This window comes from Strongylocentrotus purpuratus, unplaced genomic scaffold (assembly GCF_000002235.5).
Source record: "Strongylocentrotus purpuratus isolate Spur 01 unplaced genomic scaffold, Spur_5.0 spur5_contig_853, whole genome shotgun sequence".
Classification (NCBI taxonomy): Eukaryota; Metazoa; Echinodermata; class Echinoidea; order Camarodonta; family Strongylocentrotidae; genus Strongylocentrotus; species Strongylocentrotus purpuratus.
Window position 1 is genome coordinate 479,410 of NW_022145561.1, and position 10,467 is coordinate 489,876.

Here is a 10,467-nt window from a genome sequence, read left to right on the forward strand (position 1 = left end):
TTAAAGAGTCAGTATACTGACAGTATTCCTCAGAAACCGACGACAAGTCAATCTGTGGCTTGATAAGAACTGAATAGCACCATCTACGGTCATTAACAACTACCCCATAACCGATTTGTGTAACTGAACTCTACAGTACTCTCCACCTCGTAAATTGCTATGCGTGCAGGTCAAATTAATGGTTTCAAAGTTTCTTTTTTTCTCCACAGAATTTTAACAGATATTGTTTCAGGTCTCGATCCACTTTAGTTCCCCATTTATGTCGTCACCGTTTTCACGAAGTGGCCTCAGTGGCCAAAATCGTTGAAATTTTTAATTTCGAGTTTTGACCGTTTTTGAGCAATGTATATAAATGTCTACAACTTCAGTAATTTTCAAAGTCTAATCTTGCTTAATTACGTCATACGTGACGTCACGAAACGTATCACAGGCGGTACAACTGGCAAACACCGTTTTCACGAAGTGGCCTCTTACGCGCAAATGTAGTCTGCTATTGATAATCGTACACGAACCGGCTCCGCGAAGCCTTTGTCACAGATGCCGGTGCTTCTGGCGGAATTGTTAGAGGAATCTGACAGCCCTAGGTAATTATTTTCACTTATTTTAAAACAATGTTATGCATCGTTCAATAATATCGTCTGTAGCAGTATAAACAAACTCATATTCTAAACGGATATCAAGTTACGAAATGGCGAGATAGGTCATTACAGTCCCACGCACTGTTTTCTGCGTGAGTTGTATTGTCGGTCTACTAGTATGCAGATCTAGTAGTACGTAGTACTCGCCTACTACTACTATATCAACAGAGTGCTACTAAGTATTAAGTAACACAGTATCTTAGATAAGCTTGAACATGTATAAGTGCAGGAGCAGTTACATGCAGTAACAACAATGTCACGAGTCACAAGGCGAATTCGCTGAAGAGTGAAGCCCAGGCCAGGGCGCGCAATTTTTTTTTACACGCTAGCCTGGCCATTTCTATGATAAACACCATTGAAACGACTAATATTAGTCTAGCAGCCTACATGCGAGGAGCATGATGATCAACATGTACATCGTGCATGACAATCATCAGATAAAGACATAGCTGGCCCTTTTAAATGAGACGGCCATCTCAGCCATTGGGCGATGGAATTCAAAAACTTAATCTATTTTAATTTAATTTAGAAACTTTACATTAATCTTGATCTAAGCTTGAGACACGAACGACCGAACGTTCAGCTAGAGAGCAATCAAGTTAAACTGCGGTAGGCCTAGTGCATGCCTATATGTAGGCTTTACCTCCAGCGCACTTTTACTAGTATTACGGCGAAACTGGCCAGACTAGCGTGTAAAAAAAATATTCGCGGCCAGGGCAGGGGAGATATCATTAATAATAATTTTACATTAACTATGTTAACTGATTAAGCAGTACCAGCCCAAGCCTCCAAGGCAAGGCCCAATTAGCCAAGGGCACATTTTGGTTAAAATTCAATGTCAATGTTGATATGACAATGCCAAATCATAAAATGGCAATTGCGACGTAGGAGTTGAGTCTAGGCTCGAGCGCGAGCCTAGAGTCTAGATCTACTACATTAGTACTTACGTACTCCTAGTACTAGATTTAAATGTTACATGACCCCCTCGTAAGCTCTTTCCATGTTCATGTTATAAATACGAGACTGAGACTTGAATAGTAAAGCCAGGTATGCTTGAATGAATAAACAATTTTGTGCTTGCTAATAATTTAAAGGGAAATCCAACCATGAGAATTGAGATGAAGTGGCTTAATTTCAGCAAATGCAGAAAAATGAAGCAAATACATTTCATGTTTCTTCCCGGTTTTACCAGTAGAATAGCCGGCTGAGAAGACCATCACTAGCACTCCCAGTGGCTGATGTCTAAGTAGGAGTTTGACGTGGAGAGCTTTAAGCATGTTGTTGAGGTACTAATGGATGGGGGGGGGGGGGGGGGGGGGGGGTCAACCTAGCATAGGCTGGAGCGGCTTCTTATACACTTGGTTTTATGCTCATAAACGCATGCCTGCTCTTAATTAATTTGCTTTAAAGACAAAGATAAAGCTGATGGTATGGGAAGACGTCCACTACAAATTCCTCCCTCTTTATTGTGCATGATAATTTCATTTTGCCACCAAAGTTGTGGTTGAGCTACTTAAGGTGTACCTTTTGCCTTGGATGACAGGCTTTTTGTTTTGTTGGGGGGGGGGGGGGGTTGCTTATAATAATAGTACTACCGTAGTTGCTTCTGGTATAGCGCACATGTCCGTCACGTTGTGAGGTGGGGGGGGGGGGGGGAGTTAGCACTAATTTGGGTTGTTTCATCCCATGTTTGCAAGACTGAGACTTAATTATGCAAGGTCTTCTTAATTGCTTTAGATAATGATGTGCTTGCTAATAAGTTAAAGGGATATTCAACCGTGAGATGAAGTGGCTTGTTTGAACAAATGCAGAAAAATTAAACAAATACTTTTCATATTTTTTCATAGTTTACCAGTAGAATAGACAGCTGGGATACGCAAGAGATGAGGGACCACTAGCACCCCCAGTGGTTGATGTCCATGTAGGAGTTTGTGCAGCTGATGTGGAGAGCTTTTAGCAAATTGACAAGGTATGTGTGGTAAGGAAATTAGCTCCAAAAGAAAAGTTATAGATTGGGAGTTGGGCTGGCGAGGGGGAGGGGTCAATCTTTAGCAAACAAATGAACTATTTTCATTTACATAACTATGATCCATGGACAAAACTATGCTGGGAAGTAATTTTCTAATGTGCGCAAAGTGGTGGGGGTGCTAGGAGGGCCCTCCAAAGATGACGGGTTCCCAAACACTCAATTTTTTTTCATAAACGCATGACTGATCTTGCTTTGAAAGGTTTTAGGCAGTTGATGGTATTGTAAGGCATCAAACACAAGTTCCTCGCTCTTTAATGTGCGTGACAGACATTCATTTTGCCAACATGTCATGTTTGAGCTACTTATTGTGTATCAACTTACAAGATGACAGGCTTCATCTTATATTTTGTATTTTTCTTATTGTCTTTTTTTCATAGGGGGAAGGGGGTGAAGAAGGAGAGTTACACTAATTTGTGTTGTTTCATCACAGAAAAAATAAAATAATATGCATTAACCTGATGCCTGTAATTTTTTGAAGAGATGCGATTTTAAAATCATATCATCCCAGTATAGCTTCCTGTACGAGCTGTGTTGGGGGTTTTCTGCATCCATCATGAGTTATCAAATATATTCTCCTTTTAACCCAGCATCTTCACCCTCTGCCCTTGAACTGATTACGTTTCCAATACCACGGTTTGGAGGTCAGACCAAACGACTGACAGACCGACCGACTGAATAGCTAAGTCCCCTCAGTCATCAAAGGTAAGTTTTAACCTAATTTGTTACATTTTATATTGTTTATATATGAAATATTTTTATAATTTTGACTGGCTTTAATGGGAATATGAAACTATATTGCCCAAATATAATCATATTGGCCGGGTCAAAGACGAGGGCAATATGGTTATGTTGAGGGCAATATTGTCTCATATCAACCAAAATGTGAGCCAGTCAATGTTATTATTATCAATTATCCTCTTCTTATATTTCAAGTATCACTTATACATGTATCATGTACAAGTACCCAGATGTGAAACGTATGGTAATATGCTCTTATATTACCCGCTGCTACATCACGCGTGTCTTTATGCGATAATTGCACCATAAATAATAATGAATGATATTATACGCTTGACTAACTTTGAATATTGATCCTTATTGAGTGGTCTTTCTGAAAGTTGATATAATAAAGTTTCTTTCAATCTGGCAGACAAGTACATGCAAGTGCATTCATTGTTACTTACTGGGTTTATAACATTCATCACAAATTTGCTGATAACCTGCAGATTTTATATCTTCTTTAGATATGAACATATCAATTCAATGATTGACAACAAACCCAGTAATACATATGGAACCCTATCATATCATCTTCAGTGGTTGATAAATACTGTATAGATGTCCGCTACATTTTTTATTGAAATGGAATACAATAGTACCATACAGACCATGGAGTATGCTGTCACAATTTTTTAAACAATATACCAATCCTCCCAACCTAAAAGTGTTGAACACAGGAAAGCCATTCATATTTTTAAATAGGAGTTATACCACTCTGATTTCCTACCAGGAATTTAGTGCCACAATGTCACAAATTGCATTCTAAGTGAATAAATGGTGCAACAGTATTTATAAAACAATTGCAAATCTGCTTTTTCTACTCGGTGCATGCTTCGCTTTTTTTCTGTTAAAAGTAGACCTTAAATTCATATTCTGATTTTCATTTATAGTTACTGTATATTTCAAAATATCAATTTACGACAGAGTAAAACCACTTTTTATTTAATACCTGTTTCTAGGTTTCATTCCTGTTTTATGAAATAAAATTACTATGTCCTCTCTACTTATCATTGAACAGAGTTATTGATAACTTGATTGTAACAATCTTTTGTCAATTACCTCTTAGGATGGACAAAAATACAGAAGTTATTGTTAGGTGGGATCGTGATGGAGAGATCAATTGTGGCAAGAAACGAGATCTTCGATATAACGGAAGGCTTAGGGTGGGTTCAAGAGTCACTATGAGCTAGATGGATGTGGACTGGACGGGGACTGCAATGCTGACAGGAGACTCTGACTCCGAATGTGCCTCCATTTAGAGGTTTTGTGGTCTAGTGGATAAGTCGTTGGACTGTGGATCACAGGATCTATGGTTCAAGTCCCGCCACAGCAGTAATGTCTTTTGGCAAGATATTAATCTACATTTGCCACTCTGCTGTGAGCACCGAAAGCGGCTGCCTAGCAGAGCCAGGGTAATAGTTGGAGCGCCTTGAGCATATTGTTATTATTATTTTGACAGTGACAACCTCCATCCTTCCTCACTAAGAACAGCACAGACTAAGGTCATCCATCATATGAAAGTTGCATGTAAGAAGTTTTAATCCCATAAACTTACAGTGTTAATCCCATAAACTTACAGTGTTGTATGTTTTTAGAAGGATTTGGCATGTAGGACTAATATTAATTGCTAATAGTTTATATTTCAAAGGGCAATCCAACCTTTATAACAAGTTGATTTATGTTAAAGCAGAACAAAATGAGTGTAATAGACTGGTGAAAGTTTGAAAGAAATCAGACATAGAATAAGAAATAATGTTTGAAAAGTTAGATTACAACATCTATGTAAATCTCAGATCTGCAATTTTATGAGGCAACAGGGACGTATGCAGCTGACAACTTTGTATGTCATACACAAAAAATATAAATAATTAATGATTTTCTTTTAAGCTCCTCTTCCATTGTGGCAGTACTCAAACTATATTGTAACCCTCCCTCCCCCTAATCAGTGGCCTTGTGAATTTGCATTTCAGAATTTTCCAAGAACACCGGTACCCCCCTTCTTTATAGAGCTACCATGTTGTATTTTTTGCCATGAGTGTGGGCTACAGTTAAATAAGTTGCAATTTTGATATTCAAACATGATTCATTACACCGGAGTGTTGGCTCAGTCAGTAGAGCGTCCGCCTCACAACTGGGAGGTTGTGGGTTCAAATCCCGGCCGCGTCATACCAAAAGACGTTAAAAGATGGGAGTTGTTGCTACCTTGTTTGGCGTTCAACAATAAGGGATAGAGCAACGTCGATCTGGCGCTGCTCAGTGGCTGCCGGGCTCACGATCAATTGGGCAAAAAGAATTTCCGTTTCGGTTTAATAAAATTTTGAGTGAACTATTAGGCTATTATTATTATTATTATTATTATTATGATTTATCAATTTTTAATGATTGTACATGTAATTGTGAAATGAACTGTACAAAAACGATTCCAGTTACTGTATATTGCAAAGAAATAAATGCAGTCATAATCAAGACGAAAGTATTAATCTTAAGATTTGATTGCTTTGTGCTATTCAACGTTTATTCTTATTTAGTTAGATTTGTTTATAGGAGAAATGTGTCTGAGAGAGTAATGTACTAAAATGATAATGACTTATGTGACAACAAAGAGGGGTAATAAACGACAAAAAGAGAGATAAAGAGAGAGAAAGAAAGAGAAGGAGGGGGATGTTCTTGTTTGCATGAGAGAGCTAGAGAGGAGAGAGAGAGAGAGAGAGAAAGAAAGAATTGAGAAGAAGTTGTACATAGTGCTTGGTGTGCCCCCCCCCCCCAAAAAAAAAAACAACAAGTATACAAATATGCTATTGATCATTGACAAAAATATTCAATTAAACTTAAATCACATATGAAGCAGGACAGTATATACAATTTCCATATCGGGCATTCAGAGTCACTAACAAATTATTGCATTTCCTGCATTATGTGAAGGATTCAAGATGAATTTCTGGATGGGGCAGAGTGATGCGAGTCTAACATTGAATATAGTGCTGTGATTTCGAGGAAACAGAATCAGCTAGGTATGACAAATATATTTTTATAGGTTGGGGGGGGGGGGGGTACGCAAATGGGCATTGCTTTGCACAGCGCGCACGTCAACTGGGACGGTTCGTAAAAACGAAATTTCACATAACCAACAGGGGAAACGGGGCCGCGTAAGCTGCGGGGCGCGAATTTTTTTTCCGTACTCGAGAGGGCAAATACCCCATGTGCGCATGCGCGTGGACTTGTGATTTCTCTGCTACTTCCCATACGAAATGTACATGTATTCGCATCTACTGTGCACGATTCGCGTTCTACGAGTAAACGATGGCATAGTAGTCTTCAAACACAGACTCTGATTTGCCAGTTTGACAAAACAATTACGCATAATCGTGCGTAGCAATAGTACTAGTATTCAAGTCTGAGTAGTTGTATGATTCAGACATTTTAGTGCTTACAGAAATGCATCCCAAATTGAATAGCATGGTATAGTAGTCTGCAAGCACAGACGCTAATCGGACAGTTTGACAACATAGTGTCTTGAGTAGTGCTTTATATTCAAATATGTGTAGTTTTATGATTCAGACCCTACTGGTGCGTGTATTGGAAAGGCATCTCAACTTGCAGAGTGGCATAGTAGTCTGCAAGCACAGACGCTAATCTGACAGTTTGACAAAATAGTGTTATTCAAGTCTGAGTAGTTTTATGATTCAGACCCTACAAACTTGCATAAAATCACTACTCATCAATACACAATATATTATTATGTCCTTGCAGACTACTATACTACACTCTACACATTGAGATGCATTTCTAACGCACGCACCAGTAGGGTCTGAATCATACATCTACGCAGACTTGAATAAAGTACTTCTCAGCACACTACTAGTATGTTGTCAAACTGTCAGATTAGCGTCTGTGCTTGCAGACTACTATACCATTCTATACAAGTTGGCGACTTGAATAAAGTACTTCTCAGCACACTACTAGTATGTTGTCAAACTGTCAGATTAGCGTCTGTGCTTGCAGACTACTATACCATTCTATACAAGTTGCAATGTATTTCCATATGCACTACTGGGTCTGAATCATACAACTACACAGACTTGAATAAGCACATCGCGACACATACGCATATTGATTTGTCAAACTGGCAAATCAGAGTCTGTGTTTGAAGACTACTATGCCATCGTTTACTCGTAGAACGCGAATCGTGCACAGTACATGCGAATACATGTACATTTCGTATGGGAAGTAGCAGAGAAATCATAAGTCCACGCGCATGCGCACATGGGATTTTTGCTCTCTCGAGTACGGAAAAAAAATTCGCCTGCGGGGCCACTACGTGAAGACGAGCCTAAGCGTGGATGTCAAGTTTTTCGTTTTCACGAACCGTCCTCTGACTGTCCTCTGTGATTGAGGTCTAATTATTGTTTAAATAAACATTATTTCCACGTAAAACTTATATCATTTCATTCTGTAGAAAGTGTACTATCAAGATATCCAAAAAAATGAATACCATCACATACTTTTTTCCCGTGAAAACAGCGATTGTAAAAAAGTGAAACTTTAAACGCGTTTATCTCAAAATTTGTTTCTGTACGCTAAAACGCTCTTGGGACACTTCGTGAAAACGGTGACGATGTGTTGTATTGAACTTCGAACTCCCTAAACCAACCAAACATGAAAGAAAAGAAAAAAACAATGTTTCAGATGGTACTTAACGAGATGACTACAATAACCCCAGACAAAATGCAATCGTCCCTGTCATTGTTTAAGAGCGAATGATACTCGTAGTTCAAATCACGAAGAAGTAAAAAGAAGTATAACAATAGCCTCTTTGACCTCTTACATTGTGATCTGTTTTTCATCAAGAGCAAAGGTATAATTGAACTTTACGACAAGCCCTCGCCGTCAATTCTTATTGTAAATACTGACATGTTCCACGCGTTCATATTACGTTGGAGGTATGACGTAATCGTATAGCAATATCCATGACGTCATGATTATAACTGGTGGATTATGCATGGTATTACCAGGGCCATTCCAACTTCCTGGTATCTCCTTGGTATAAGCCAGTTCACGGTTGCAGTCTGAGCATGAGCAGATAAAGGTCATTGCAGAACAAATTTTGAAATACACTGAGACGTTATACTGGATGCGTGCTCATGAAAGTTATGTGATCATTATTCATTCATGCACATTCAATGAACTCCATGATACACAGGTGGAAGTATTCTTTGAAAAGGGGAAACAAAGGTTATCTATATATCGCTGTAGGAGTGATTATTTCAAAATGTACAAAGTGGGACGTCTTCATGTTTTGAAGATCTGTGGATATTCGGGGTCATTGCAGTGATGTGCTAACCGTGAACTGGTCTATTACCATGGACCTAATACCAACGAGCATGATGAGCAGCGGGTCTACCAACTTCTCTAATGACTCACGTCAGAATGATCACTGACCTGGGGGTGTTTCATAAAGCTGTTCGTAAAGTTACGCATGACTTTACGAACGACTTGTATATGAAGTGCCAGATAGGATGCCCAAAGTTTTTTTCCTATATTTCCAATAACCTCAATTAAATTATGGCAAAAAATATACTTTGCATTAAAAATGTTTGTTATAACAAGAATGTTAATCTACATCTGCACAGTTCAACTTAATAAATAAAAATCAATAATGATTGAGCATCCCATTTGGCTACAATCCCCCCCCCCCCCCTCCACAAACAAAAATGGGCAGCGAGGTAGTCTTTTGTGCTTTTTTTCTTTTTCTTTCTTTCTTCACTTAATTCACATGTGTATGATCGATCGCTTTGCTCGCTCCCAAATAAAAAAAAGGATGGTTGATTCAAGGTATAGTCTAGCCTCTTTTTGATGGCCCTGGCCTAAGCGCCAGAATTTACGGACTCCAATAGCGCCAGGGCCATCGACAAGAGGCTAGGTATAGTCGGGATGATAATTATCGAATATTTTTGGGGCCCTACAAGTATTAGAAATCGTTATATTAATGAATATTTCAGCCGTCTCTCAACCAATTTTGATCAAACAAAAATGATTTTGTCATCTAAATTGTATATTCTTTCAAATTTGACACTCAGTTTTTCACTATTTCACAACAAAATTATTTTGTGTAGCGCCCTCTGCAACAAAACTCAACAGTCCCTTTAACCTGTATGTCAGGCTTCCAGTTCAATGAACTTTATATACAAGACTTGATAAATTCAAAGCAAACACAGACAATACACGTTATAATTATTCAAATCCATGCATACATGGATACATATTCACACACGAAATATATTTATTAAAGAATTGACTACTTTACTTTAGCCAAACCAAAATAAAGATTTACAATAAAGGGAACGTAACAAACAAACGAGGAGTAAGGCTGACACGAATTGTCATGAATCAAGATTGATACATGTAATTACAGAACCAGCACATCATTACATATGAAATATCCCCAGCCCCCCCCCCCCCCCCCCGCCTCCTAAGCCTATGATGACGACTCGGACATTCATATTTATTTCCGGGGGCTGAGGTGGTTTGCTTGTAAAATATTGACTCTCAGTTGGGGGGGGGGCGGGGGGCTATTTGATGCTCTAGCGCGGTTATGAAGATCTAATGATAAGTGACCATAGAGTTAGTATGAACTACTTAGACGAAAATTGTCGATGATACGTACTTGTAACAAGCAAATACTGCGGCCGAATGGCGCAGCGTGGTCGGACTAGTTGGTGGTGGTGGTGGTGGTGGTGGTGGTGGGGGGGGGGGGGGTTGATGGGTCGTGTACATTAATTGGGCATGCCTTTTTTTCTTTAGTTTTTCAGAAATGTATGTTTTCAATAAGGGATTTCGACAAATATTCGTGGCGATTTGTGCCCCCCCCCCTTAAGCTACGCCTAATCCGTGGGGGTATCCCTCATCCAATATTCCCTTTTCTTAATATCATTTTGTTTGCCTATTTAATTTTTATGAATAGCGACTTCGATCTCGTATTATAAATAAGTAGCAACCCTCTTCTTCTAAGGAATAGCGACC

The 10,467-nt window shown here is 38.9% G+C and overlaps 1 long non-coding RNA gene across 5 annotated transcripts; it reads left to right on the forward strand.

The window, feature by feature from the left end:
• Positions 1 to 259: 259 nt before the first annotated feature.
• LOC105441545 lies at positions 260 to 4,774 on the forward strand. 5 transcript variants are annotated; one of them, XR_004066045.1, is made up of 5 exons: positions 260 to 584; positions 1,831 to 1,924; positions 2,486 to 2,616; positions 3,255 to 3,369; positions 4,514 to 4,774. It is a non-coding gene; the product is annotated as an uncharacterized LOC105441545 (long non-coding RNA). The 5 variants fall into 5 exon arrangements; XR_004066044.1 differs by having other exon boundaries at positions 2,486 to 2,607; positions 3,045 to 3,369; XR_004066041.1 differs by having other exon boundaries at positions 2,486 to 2,607; positions 4,514 to 4,773.
• The last annotated feature ends 5,693 nt before the right edge of the window (positions 4,775 to 10,467 follow it).